Source organism: Lissotriton vulgaris, chromosome 1_1 (genome assembly GCF_964263255.1).
Source record: "Lissotriton vulgaris chromosome 1_1, aLisVul1.2, whole genome shotgun sequence".
Taxonomy (NCBI): domain Eukaryota; kingdom Metazoa; phylum Chordata; class Amphibia; order Caudata; family Salamandridae; genus Lissotriton; species Lissotriton vulgaris.
The window spans coordinates 235,220,084-235,232,953 of NC_141685.1; the positions used below are offsets into that span (position 1 = coordinate 235,220,084).

The 12,870-nt window shown below is 39.9% G+C and overlaps 4 non-coding genes across 4 annotated transcripts; all 4 read right to left on the reverse strand.

The window, feature by feature from the left end:
• Nucleotides 1-3,059: 3,059 nt before the first annotated feature.
• On the reverse strand, nt 3,060-3,132 carry TRNAK-CUU (transfer RNA lysine (anticodon CUU)). The gene has a single exon. It is a non-coding gene; the product is annotated as a tRNA-Lys (tRNA).
• Nucleotides 3,133-3,707: 575 nt separating this feature from the next.
• Nucleotides 3,708-3,780, reverse strand: TRNAA-AGC (transfer RNA alanine (anticodon AGC)). The gene has a single exon. It is a non-coding gene; the product is annotated as a tRNA-Ala (tRNA).
• Nucleotides 3,781-6,873: 3,093 nt separating this feature from the next.
• On the reverse strand, nt 6,874-6,946 carry TRNAA-AGC (transfer RNA alanine (anticodon AGC)). Its single transcript has one exon. It is a non-coding gene; the product is annotated as a tRNA-Ala (tRNA).
• A 1,381-nt stretch (nt 6,947-8,327) lies between these two features.
• Nucleotides 8,328-8,400, reverse strand: TRNAK-CUU (transfer RNA lysine (anticodon CUU)). Its single transcript has one exon. It is a non-coding gene; the product is annotated as a tRNA-Lys (tRNA).
• Nucleotides 8,401-12,870: the final 4,470 nt, after the last annotated feature.

Genomic DNA, 12,870 nt, shown 5'->3' on the forward strand with positions numbered 1-12,870 from the left:
AGACTAATCATTTTTTATGAAGGAAATCCATTCCTGGACAATTTTTGGGAGTTATTGCAGGTCTAATGCAAGATTAATCTCCATATTATGAGAGTCAATGCAATATTCAGGCAAAAATTACTCGTTTTCGCCCAACGTGGGGCTCGAACCCACGACCCTGAGATTAAGAGTCTCATGCTCTACCGACTGAGCTAGCCGGGCTCCCTCCTTAAGACAGTATGCAGACCAATCCCTTTTTGTGAAAAAAATCAAATCCTGGATATTCCTCTACTCTTGTTTTGCAAGGAAAGCCAGATTTATAAATCCTTCAGAGGACAGAGTGTCAAAAAAAATAAGAGAAAATGAAAATGGAAGTTGTGAGAACTTCATTTTGAGATTGCATAAGAATTCAAATTCCTCTCACATGCTAAAGAATACCTGAACCCTTTTGATTAAACCACTTTAGTTGTTATATTGAGACCATATTTGAAAGCCATCTGTGATTTTTCTGTTCTTACTCTGCAATGACCATGGGCAATGACAAGTTAAAAATAAAATGTATGCAAATTTTATAATGGAGAATGCGGGCATCGATCCCGCTACCTCTCGCATGCTAAGCGAGCACTCTACCATTTGAGCTAATTCCCCTGTGTGTTTAATGTGCATAACATGAAAAAAGTAACCTCACTGCCTTCCACACTTTATTTGCAGTCCAATTGCCCATAACAGTGTTCAGTTCACTCCTAACTTATGCCTTACCTCCACTTATGGGATGTTTTACAGTTCAGGTTGGCCTGTTTACTACTCGAATATGAGTGATATTGTGGTGTGTTCATCTAGACTCATACCCTACCTAATCTTGAAGTTAAATTTCCCACCAATGAGAAACCAAGGGAGATACCATTTTTGATAGTTATTGCATGTCTAATGCAAGAATAATCACCAGATTATGAGAGTCCAGCAAAAATTACTCATTTTCGCCCAACGTGGGGCTCAAACCCACGACCCTGAGATTAAGAGTCTCATGCTCTACCGACTGAGCTAGCCGGGCTCCCATTTCAAGATGGTATGCAGACTAATCATTTTTTATGAAGGAAATCCATTCCTGGACAATTTTTGGGAGTTATTGCAGGTCTAATGCAAGATTAATCTCCATATTATGAGAGTCAATGCAATATTCAGGCAAAAATTACTCGTTTTCGCCCAACGTGGAGCTCGAACCCACGGCCCTGAGATTAAGAGTCTCATGCTCTACCGACTGAGCTAGCCGGGCTCCCTCCTTAAGACAGTATGCAGACCAATCCCTTTTTGTGAAAAAAATCAAATCCTGGATATTCCTCTACTCTTGTTTTGCAAGGAAAGCCAGATTTATACATCCTTCAGAGGACAGAGTGTAAAAAAAAATAAGAGAAAATGAAAATGGAAGTTGTGAGAACTTCATTTTGAGATTGCATAAGAATTCAAATTCCTCTCACATGCTAAAGAATACCTTAACCCTTTTGATTAAACCACTTTAGTTGTTATAATGAGACCATATTTGAAAGCCATCTGTGATTTTTCTGTTCTTACTCTGCAATGACCATGGGCAATGACAAGTTAAAAATAAAATGTATGCAAATTTTATAATGGAGAATGCAGGCATCGATCCCGCTACCTCTCGCATGCTAAGCGAGCGCTCTACCATTTGAGCTAATTCCCCTTTGTGTTTAATCTGCATAACATGAAAAAAGTAACCTCACTGCCTTCCACACTTTATTTGAAGTCCAATTGCCCATAACAGTGTTCAGTTCACTCCTAACTTATGCCTTACCTCCACTTATGGGATGTTTTACAGTTCAGGTTGGCCTGTTTACTACTCGATTATGAGTGATATTGTGGTGTGTTCATCTAGACTCATACTCTACCTAATCTTGAAGTTAAATTTCCCACCAATGAGAAACCAAGGGAGATACCATTTTTGATAGTTATTGCATGTCTAATGCAAGAATAATCACCAGATTATGAGAGTCCAGCAAAAATTACTCATTTTCGCCCAACGTGGGGCTCGAACCCACGACCCTGAGATTAAGAGTCTCATGCTCTACCGACTGAGCTAGCCGGGCTCCCGCTTCAAGATGGTATGCAGACTAATCATTTTTTATGAAGGAAATCCATTCCTGGACAATTTTTGGGAGTTATTGCAGGTCTAATGCAAGATTAATCTCCATATTATGAGAGTCAATGCAATATTCAGGCAAAAATTACTCGTTTTCGCCCAACGTGGGGCTCGAACCCACGACCCTGAGATTAAGAGTCTCATGCTCTACCGACTGAGCTAGCCGGGCTCCCTCCTTAAGACAGTATGCAGACCAATCCCTTTTTGTGAAAAAAATCACATCCTGGATATTCCTCTACTCTTGTTTTGCAAGGAAAGCCAGATTTATACATCCTTCAGAGGACAGAGTGTCAAAAAAAATAAGAGAAAATGAAAATGGAAGTTGTGAGAACTTCATTTTGAGATTGCATAAGAATTCAAATTCCTCTCACATGCTAAAGAATACCTGAACCCTTTTGATTAAACCACTTTAGTTGTTATATTGAGACCATATTTGAAAGCCATCTGTGATTTTTCTGTTCTTACTCTGCAATGACCATGGGCAATGACAAGTTAAAAATAAAATGTATGCAAATTTTATAATGGAGAATGCGGGCATCGATCCCGCTACCTCTCGCATGCTAAGCGAGCACTCTACCATTTGAGCTAATTCCCCTGTGTGTTTATTCTGCATAACATGAAAAAAGTAACCTCACTGCCTTCCACACTTTATTTGCAGTCCAATTGCCCATAACAGTGTTCAGTTCACTCCTAACTTATGCCTTACCTCCACTTATGGGATGTTTTACAGTTCAGGTTGGCCTGTTTACTACTCGAATATGAGTGATATTGTGGTGTGTTCATCTAGACTCATACCCTACCTAATCTTGAAGTTAAATTTCCCACCAATGAGAAACCAAGGGAGATACCATTTTTGATAGTTATTGCATGTCTAATGCAAGAATAATCACCAGATTATGAGAGTCCAGCAAAAATTACTCATTTTTGCCCAACGTGGGGCTCGAACCCACGACCCTGAGATTAAGAGTCTCATGCTCTACCGACTGAGCTAGCCGGGCTCCCACTTCAAGATGGTATGCAGACTAATCATTTTTTATGAAGGAAATCCATTCCTGGACACTTTTTGGGAGTTATTGCAGGTCTAATGCAAGATTAATCTCCATATTATGAGAGTCAATGCAATATTCAGGCAAAAATTACTCGTTTTCGCCCAACGTGGGGCTCGAACCCACGACCCTGAGATTAAGAGTCTCATGCTCTACCGACTGAGCTAGCCGGGCTCACTCCTTAAGACAGTATGCAGACCAATCCCTTTTTGTGAAAAAAATCAAATCCTGGATATTCCTCTACTCTTGTTTTGCAAGGAAAGCCAGATTTATACATCCTTCAGAGGACAGAGTGTAAAAAAAAATAAGAGAAAATGAAAATGGAAGTTGTGAGATCTTCATTTTGAGATTGCATAAGAATTCAAATTCCTCTCACATGCTAAAGAATACCTGAACCCTTTTCATTAAACCACTTTAGTTGTTATAATGAGACCATATTTGAAAGCCATCTGTGATTTTTCTGTTCTTACTCTGCAATGACCATGGGCAATGACAAGTTAAAAATAAAATGTATGCAAATTTTATAATGGAGAATGCGGGCATCGATCCCGCTACCTCTCGCATGCTAAGCGAGCGCTCTACCATTTGAGCTAATTCCCCTGTGTGTTTAATCTGCATAACATGAAAAAAGTAACCTCACTGCCTTCCACACTTTATTTGAAGTCCAATTGCCCATAACAGTGTTCAGTTCACTCCTAACTTATGCCTTACCTCCACTTATGGGATGTTTTACAGTTCAGGTTGGCCTGTTTACTACACGTATATGAGTGATATTGCGCTGTGTTCATCTAGACTCATACCCTAGCTAATCTTGAAGTTAAATTTCCCACCAATGAGAAACCAAGGGAGATACCATTTCTGATAGTTATTGCATGTCTAATGCAAGAATATTCACCAGATTATGAGAGTCAATGCAATAATCCAGCAAAAATTACTCATTTTCGCCCAACGTGGGGCTCAAACCCACGACCCTGAGATTAAGAGTCTCATGCTCTACCGACTGAGCTAGCCGGGCTCCCACTTCAAGATGGTATGCAGACTAATCATTTTTTATGAAGGAAATCCATTCCTGGACAATTTTTGGGAGTTATTGCAGGTCTAATGCAAGATTAATCTCCATATTATGAGAGTCAATGCAATATTCAGGCAAAAATTACTCGTTTTCGCCCAACGTGGAGCTCGAACCCACGACCCTGAGATTAAGAGTCTCATGCTCTACCGACTGAGCTAGCCGGGCTCCCTCCTTAAGACAGTATGCAGACCAATCCCTTTTTGTGAAAAAAAATCAAATCCTGGATATTCCTCTACTCTTGTTTTGCAAGGAAAGCCAGATTTATACATCCTTCAGAGGACAGAGTGTCAAAAAAAATAAGAGAAAATGAAAATGGAAGTTGTGAGAACTTCATTTTGAGATTGCATAAGAATTCAAATTCCTCTCACATGCTAAAGAATACCTGAACCCTTTTGATTAAACCACTTTAGTTGTTATAATGAGACCATATTTGAAAGCCATCTGTGATTTTTCTGTTCTTACTCTGCAATGACCATGGGCAATGACAAGTTAAAAATAAAATGTATGCAAATTTTATAACGGAGAATGCGGGCATCGATCCCGCTACCTCTCGCATGCTAAGCGAGCGCTCTACCATTTGAGCTAATTCCCCTGTGTGTTTAATCTGCATAACATGAAAAAAGTAACCTCACTGCCTTCCACACTTTATTTGAAGTCCAATTGCCCATAACAGTGTTCAGTTCACTCCTAACTTATGCCTTACCTCCACTTATGGGATGTTTTACAGTTCAGGTTGGCCTGTTTACTACTCGATTATGAGTGATATTGTGGTGTGTTCATCTAGACTCATACTCTACCTAATCTTGAAGTTAAATTTCCCACCAATGAGAAACCAAGGGAGATACCATTTTTGATAGTTATTGCATGTCTAATGCAAGAATAATCACCAGATTATGAGAGTCCAGCAAAAATTACTCATTTTCGCCCAACGTGGGGCTCGAACCCACGACCCTGAGATTAAGAGTCTCATGCTCTACCGACTGAGCTAGCCGGGCTCCCACTTCAAGATGGTATGCAGACTAATCATTTTTTATGAAGGAAATCCATTCCTGGACAATTTTTGGGAGTTATTGCAGGTCTAATGCAAGATTAATCTCCATATTATGAGAGTCAATGCAATATTCAGGCAAAAATTACTCGTTTTCGCCCAACGTGGGGCTCGAACCCACGACCCTGAGATTAAGAGTCTCATGCTCTACCGACTGAGCTAGCCGGGCTCCCTCCTTAAGACAGTATGCAGACCAATCCCTTTTTGTGAAAAAAATCAAATCCTGGATATTCCTCTACTCTTGTTTTGCAAGGAAAGCCAGATTTATAAATCCTTCAGAGGACAGAGTGTCAAAAAAAATAAGAGAAAATGAAAATGGAAGTTGTGAGAACTTCATTTTGAGATTGCATAAGAATTCAAATTCCTCTCACATGCTAAAGAATACCTGAACCCTTTTGATTAAACCACTTTAGTTGTTATATTGAGACCATATTTGAAAGCCATCTGTGATTTTTCTGTTCTTACTCTGCAATGACCATGGGCAATGACAAGTTAAAAATAAAATGTATGCAAATTTTATAATGGAGAATGCGGGCATCGATCCCGCTACCTCTCGCATGCTAAGCGAGCACTCTACCATTTGAGCTAATTCCCCTGTGTGTTTAATGTGCATAACATGAAAAAAGTAACCTCACTGCCTTCCACACTTTATTTGCAGTCCAATTGCCCATAACAGTGTTCAGTTCACTCCTAACTTATGCCTTACCTCCACTTATGGGATGTTTTACAGTTCAGGTTGGCCTGTTTACTACTCGAATATGAGTGATATTGTGGTGTGTTCATCTAGACTCATACCCTACCTAATCTTGAAGTTAAATTTCCCACCAATGAGAAACCAAGGGAGATACCATTTTTGATAGTTATTGCATGTCTAATGCAAGAATAATCACCAGATTATGAGAGTCCAGCAAAAATTACTCATTTTCGCCCAACGTGGGGCTCAAACCCACGACCCTGAGATTAAGAGTCTCATGCTCTACCGACTGAGCTAGCCGGGCTCCCATTTCAAGATGGTATGCAGACTAATCATTTTTTATGAAGGAAATCCATTCCTGGACAATTTTTGGGAGTTATTGCAGGTCTAATGCAAGATTAATCTCCATATTATGAGAGTCAATGCAATATTCAGGCAAAAATTACTCGTTTTCGCCCAACGTGGAGCTCGAACCCACAACCCTGAGATTAAGAGTCTCATGCTCTACCGACTGAGCTAGCCGGGCTCCCTCCTTAAGACAGTATGCAGACCAATCCCTTTTTGTGAAAAAAATCAAATCCTGGATATTCCTCTACTCTTGTTTTGCAAGGAAAGCCAGATTTATACATCCTTCAGAGGACAGAGTGTAAAAAAAAATAAGAGAAAATGAAAATGGAAGTTGTGAGAACTTCATTTTGAGATTGCATAAGAATTCAAATTCCTCTCACATGCTAAAGAATACCTTAACCCTTTTGATTAAACCACTTTAGTTGTTATAATGAGACCATATTTGAAAGCCATCTGTGATTTTTCTGTTCTTACTCTGCAATGACCATGGGCAATGACAAGTTAAAAATAAAATGTATGCAAATTTTATAATGGAGAATGCGGGCATCGATCCCGCTACCTCTCGCATGCTAAGCGAGCGCTCTACCATTTGAGCTAATTCCCCTTTGTGTTTAATCTGCATAACATGAAAAAAGTAACCTCACTGCCTTCCACACTTTATTTGAAGTCCAATTGCCCATAACAGTGTTCAGTTCACTCCTAACTTATGCCTTACCTCCACTTATGGGATGTTTTACAGTTCAGGTTGGCCTGTTTACTACTCGATTATGAGTGATATTGTGGTGTGTTCATCTAGACTCATACTCTACCTAATCTTGAAGTTAAATTTCCCACCAATGAGAAACCAAGGGAGATACCATTTTTGATAGTTATTGCATGTCTAATGCAAGAATAATCACCAGATTATGAGAGTCCAGCAAAAATTACTCATTTTCGCCCAACGTGGGGCTCGAACCCACGACCCTGAGATTAAGAGTCTCATGCTCTACCGACTGAGCTAGCCGGGCTCCCGCTTCAAGATGGTATGCAGACTAATCATTTTTTATGAAGGAAATCCATTCCTGGACAATTTTTGGGAGTTATTGCAGGTCTAATGCAAGATTAATCTCCATATTATGAGAGTCAATGCAATATTCAGGCAAAAATTACTCGTTTTCGCCCAACGTGGGGCTCGAACCCACGACCCTGAGATTAAGAGTCTCATGCTCTACCGACTGAGCTAGCCGGGCTCCCTCCTTAAGACAGTATGCAGACCAATCCCTTTTTGTGAAAAAAATCACATCCTGGATATTCCTCTACTCTTGTTTTGCAAGGAAAGCCAGATTTATACATCCTTCAGAGGACAGAGTGTCAAAAAAAATAAGAGAAAATGAAAATGGAAGTTGTGAGAACTTCATTTTGAGATTGCATAAGAATTCAAATTCCTCTCACATGCTAAAGAATACCTGAACCCTTTTGATTAAACCACTTTAGTTGTTATATTGAGACCATATTTGAAAGCCATCTGTGATTTTTCTGTTCTTACTCTGCAATGACCATGGGCAATGACAAGTTAAAAATAAAATGTATGCAAATTTTATAATGGAGAATGCGGGCATCGATCCCGCTACCTCTCGCATGCTAAGCGAGCACTCTACCATTTGAGCTAATTCCCCTGTGTGTTTATTCTGCATAACATGAAAAAAGTAACCTCACTGCCTTCCACACTTTATTTGCAGTCCAATTGCCCATAACAGTGTTCAGTTCACTCCTAACTTATGCCTTACCTCCACTTATGGGATGTTTTACAGTTCAGGTTGGCCTGTTTACTACTCGAATATGAGTGATATTGTGGTGTGTTCATCTAGACTCATACCCTACCTAATCTTGAAGTTAAATTTCCCACCAATGAGAAACCAAGGGAGATACCATTTTTGATAGTTATTGCATGTCTAATGCAAGAATAATCACCAGATTATGAGAGTCCAGCAAAAATTACTCATTTTTGCCCAACGTGGGGCTCGAACCCACGACCCTGAGATTAAGAGTCTCATGCTCTACCGACTGAGCTAGCCGGGCTCCCACTTCAAGATGGTATGCAGACTAATCATTTTTTATGAAGGAAATCCATTCCTGGACACTTTTTGGGAGTTATTGCAGGTCTAATGCAAGATTAATCTCCATATTATGAGAGTCAATGCAATATTCAGGCAAAAATTACTCGTTTTCGCCCAACGTGGGGCTCGAACCCACGACCCTGAGATTAAGAGTCTCATGCTCTACCGACTGAGCTAGCCGGGCTCACTCCTTAAGACAGTATGCAGACCAATCCCTTTTTGTGAAAAAAATCAAATCCTGGATATTCCTCTACTCTTGTTTTGCAAGGAAAGCCAGATTTATACATCCTTCAGAGGACAGAGTGTAAAAAAAAATAAGAGAAAATGAAAATGGAAGTTGTGAGATCTTCATTTTGAGATTGCATAAGAATTCAAATTCCTCTCACATGCTAAAGAATACCTGAACCCTTTTGATTAAACCACTTTAGTTGTTATAATGAGACCATATTTGAAAGCCATCTGTGATTTTTCTGTTCTTACTCTGCAATGACCATGGGCAATGACAAGTTAAAAAAAAAATGTATGCAAATTTTATAATGGAGAATGCGGGCATCGATCCCGCTACCTCTCGCATGCTAAGCAAGCGCTCTACCATTTGAGCTAATTCCCCTTTGTGTTTAATCTGCATAACATGAAAAAAGTAACCTCACTGCCTTCCACACTTTATTTGAAGTCCAATTGCCCATAACAGTGTTCAGTTCACTCCTAACTTATGCCTTACCTCCACTTATGGGATGTTTTACAGTTCAGGTTGGCCTGTTTACTACTCGATTATGAGTGATATTGTGGTGTGTTCATCTAGACTCATACTCTACCTAATCTTGAAGTTAAATTTCCCACCAATGAGAAACCAAGGGAGATACCATTTTTGATAGTTATTGCATGTCTAATGCAAGAATAATCACCAGATTATGAGAGTCCAGCAAAAATTACTCATTTTCGCCCAACGTGGGGCTCGAACCCACGACCCTGAGATTAAGAGTCTCATGCTCTACCGACTGAGCTAGCCGGGCTCCCGCTTCAAGATGGTATGCAGACTAATCATTTTTTATGAAGGAAATCCATTCCTGGACAATTTTTGGGAGTTATTGCAGGTCTAATGCAAGATTAATCTCCATATTATGAGAGTCAATGCAATATTCAGGCAAAAATTACTCGTTTTCGCCCAACGTGGGGCTCGAACCCACGACCCTGAGATTAAGAGTCTCATGCTCTACCGACTGAGCTAGCCGGGCTCCCTCCTTAAGACATTATGCAGACCAATCCCTTTTTGTGAAAAAAATCAAATCCTGGATATTCCTCTACTCTTGTTTTGCAAGGAAAGCCAGATTTATACATCCTTCAGAGGACAGAGTGTCAAAAAAAATAAGAGAAAATGAAAATGGAAGTTGTGAGAACTTCATTTTGAGATTGCATAAGAATTCAAATTCCTCTCACATGCTAAAGAATACCTGAACCCTTTTGATTAAACCACTTTAGTTGTTATATTGAGACCATATTTGAAAGCCATCTGTGATTTTTCTGTTCTTACTCTGCAATGACCATGGGCAATGACAAGTTAAAAATAAAATGTATGCAAATTTTATAATGGAGAATGCGGGCATCGATCCCGCTACCTCTCGCATGCTAAGTAAGCACTCTACCATTTGAGCTAATTCCCCTGTGTGTTTAATCTGCATAACATGAAAAAAGTAACCTCACTGCCTTCCACACTTTATTTGCAGTCCAATTGCCCATAACAGTGTTCAGTTCACTCCTAACTTATGCCTTACCTCCACTTATGGGATGTTTTACAGTTCAGGTTGGCCTGTTTACTACTCGAATATGAGTGATATTGTGGTGTGTTCATCTAGACTCATACCCTACCTAATCTTGAAGTTAAATTTCCCACCAATGAGAAACCAAGGGAGATACCATTTTTGATAGTTATTGCATGTCTAATGCAAGAATAATCACCAGATTATGAGAGTCCAGCAAAAATTACTCATTTTCGCCCAACGTGGGGCTCGAACCCACGACCCTGAGATTAAGAGTCTCATGCTCTACCGACTGAGCTAGCCGGGCTCCCACTTCAAGATGGTATGCAGACTAATCATTTTTTATGAAGGAAATCCATTCCTGGACAATTTTTGGGAGTTATTGCAGGTCTAATGCAAGATTAATCTCCATATTATGAGAGTCAATGCAATATTCAGGCAAAAATTACTCGTTTTCGCCCAACGTGGGGCTCGAACCCACGACCCTGAGATTAAGAGTCTCATGCTCTACCGACTGAGCTAGCCGGGCTCCCTCCTTAAGACAGTATGCAGACCAATCCCTTTTTGTGAAGAAAATCAAATCCTGGATATTCCTCTACTCTTGTTTTGCAAGGAAAGCCTGATTTATACATCCTTCAGAGGACAGAGTGTCAAAAAAAAATAAGAGAAAATGAAAACGGAAGTTGTGAGAACTTCATTTTGAGATTGCATAAGAATTCAAATTCCTCTCACATGCTAAAGAATACCTGAACCCTTTTGATTAAACCACTTTAGTTGTTATAATGAGACCATATTTGAAAGCCATCTGTGATTTTTCTGTTCTTACTCTGCAATGACCATGGGCAATGACAAGTTAAAAATAAAATCTATGCAAATTTTATAATGGAGAATGCGGGCATCAACCCCGCTACCTCTCGCATGCTAAGCGAGCGCTCTACCATTTGAGCTAATTCCCCTGAGTGTTTAATCTGCATAACATGAAAAAAGTAACCTCGCTGCCTTCCACACTTTATTTGCAGTCCAATTGCCCATAACAGTGTTCAGTTCACTCCTAACTTATGCCTTACCTCCACTTATGGGATGTTTTACAGTTCAGGTTGGCCTGTTTACTACTCGAATATGAGTGATATTGTGGTGTGTTCATCTAGACTCATACCCTACCTAATCTTGAAGTTAAATTTCCCACCAATGAGAAACCAAGGGAGATACCATTTTTGATAGTTATTGCATGTCTAATGCAAGAATAATCACCAGATTATGAGAGTCCAGCAAAAATTACTCATTTTCGCCTAACGTGGGGCTCAAACCCACGACCCTGAGATTAAGAGTCTCATGCTCTACCGACTGAGCTAGCCGGGCTCCCACTTCAAGATGGTATGCAGACTAATCATTTTTTATGAAGGAAATCCATTCCTGGACAATTTTTGGGAGTTATTGCAGGTCTAATGCAAGATTAATCTCCATATTATGAGAGTCAATGCAATATTCAGGCAAAAATTACTCGTTTTCGCCCATCGTGGGGCTCGAACCCACGACCCTGAGATTAAGAGTCTCATGCTCTACCGACTGAGCTAGCCGGGCTCCCTCCTTAAGACAGTATGCAGACCAATCCCTTTTTGTGAAGAAAATCAAATCCTGGATATTCCTCTACTCTTGTTTTGCAAGGAAAGCCTGATTTATACATCCTTCAGAGGACAGAGTGTCAAAAAAAAATAAGAGAAAATGAAAACGGAAGTTGTGAGAACTTCATTTTGAGATTGCAAAAGAATTCAAATTCCTCTCACATGCTAAAGAATACCTGAACCCTTTTGAGTAAACCACTTTAGTTGTTATAATGAGACCATATTTGAAAGCCATCTGTGATTTTTCTGTTCTTACTCTGCAATGACCATGGGCAATGACAAGTTAAAAATAAAATGTATGCAAATTTTATAATGGAGAATGCGAGCATCAACCCCACTACCTCTCGCATGCTAAGCGAGCGCTCTACCATTTGAGCTAATTCCCCTGAGTGTTTAATCTGCATAACATGAAAAAAGTAACCTCACTGCCTTCCACACTTTATTTGCAGTCCAATTGCCCATAACAGTGTTCAGTTCACTCCTAACTTATGCCTTACCTCCACTTATGGGATGTTTTACAGTTCAGGTTGGCCTGTTTACTACTCGAATATGAGTGATATTGTGGTGTGTTCATCTAGACTCATACCCTACCTAATCTTGAAGTTAAATTTCCCACCAATGAGAAACCAAGGGAGATACCATTTTTGATAGTTATTGCATGTCTAATGCAAGAATAATCACCAGATTATGAGAGTCCAGCAAAAATTACTCATTTTCGCCCAACGTGGGGCTCAAACCCACGACCCTGAGATTAAGAGTCTCATGCTCTACCGACTGAGCTAGCCGGGCTCCCACTTCAAGATGGTATGCAGACTAATCATTTTTTATGAAGGAAATCCATTCCTGGACAATTTTCGGGAGTTATTGCAGGTCTAATGCAAGATTAATCTCCATATTATGAGAGTCAATGCAATATTCAGGCAAAAATTACTCGTTTTCGCCCAACGTGGGGCTCGAACCCACGACCCTGAGATTAAGAGTCTCATGCTCTACCGACTGAGCTAGCCGGGCTCCCTCCTTAAGACAGTATGCAGACCAATCCCTTTTTGTGAA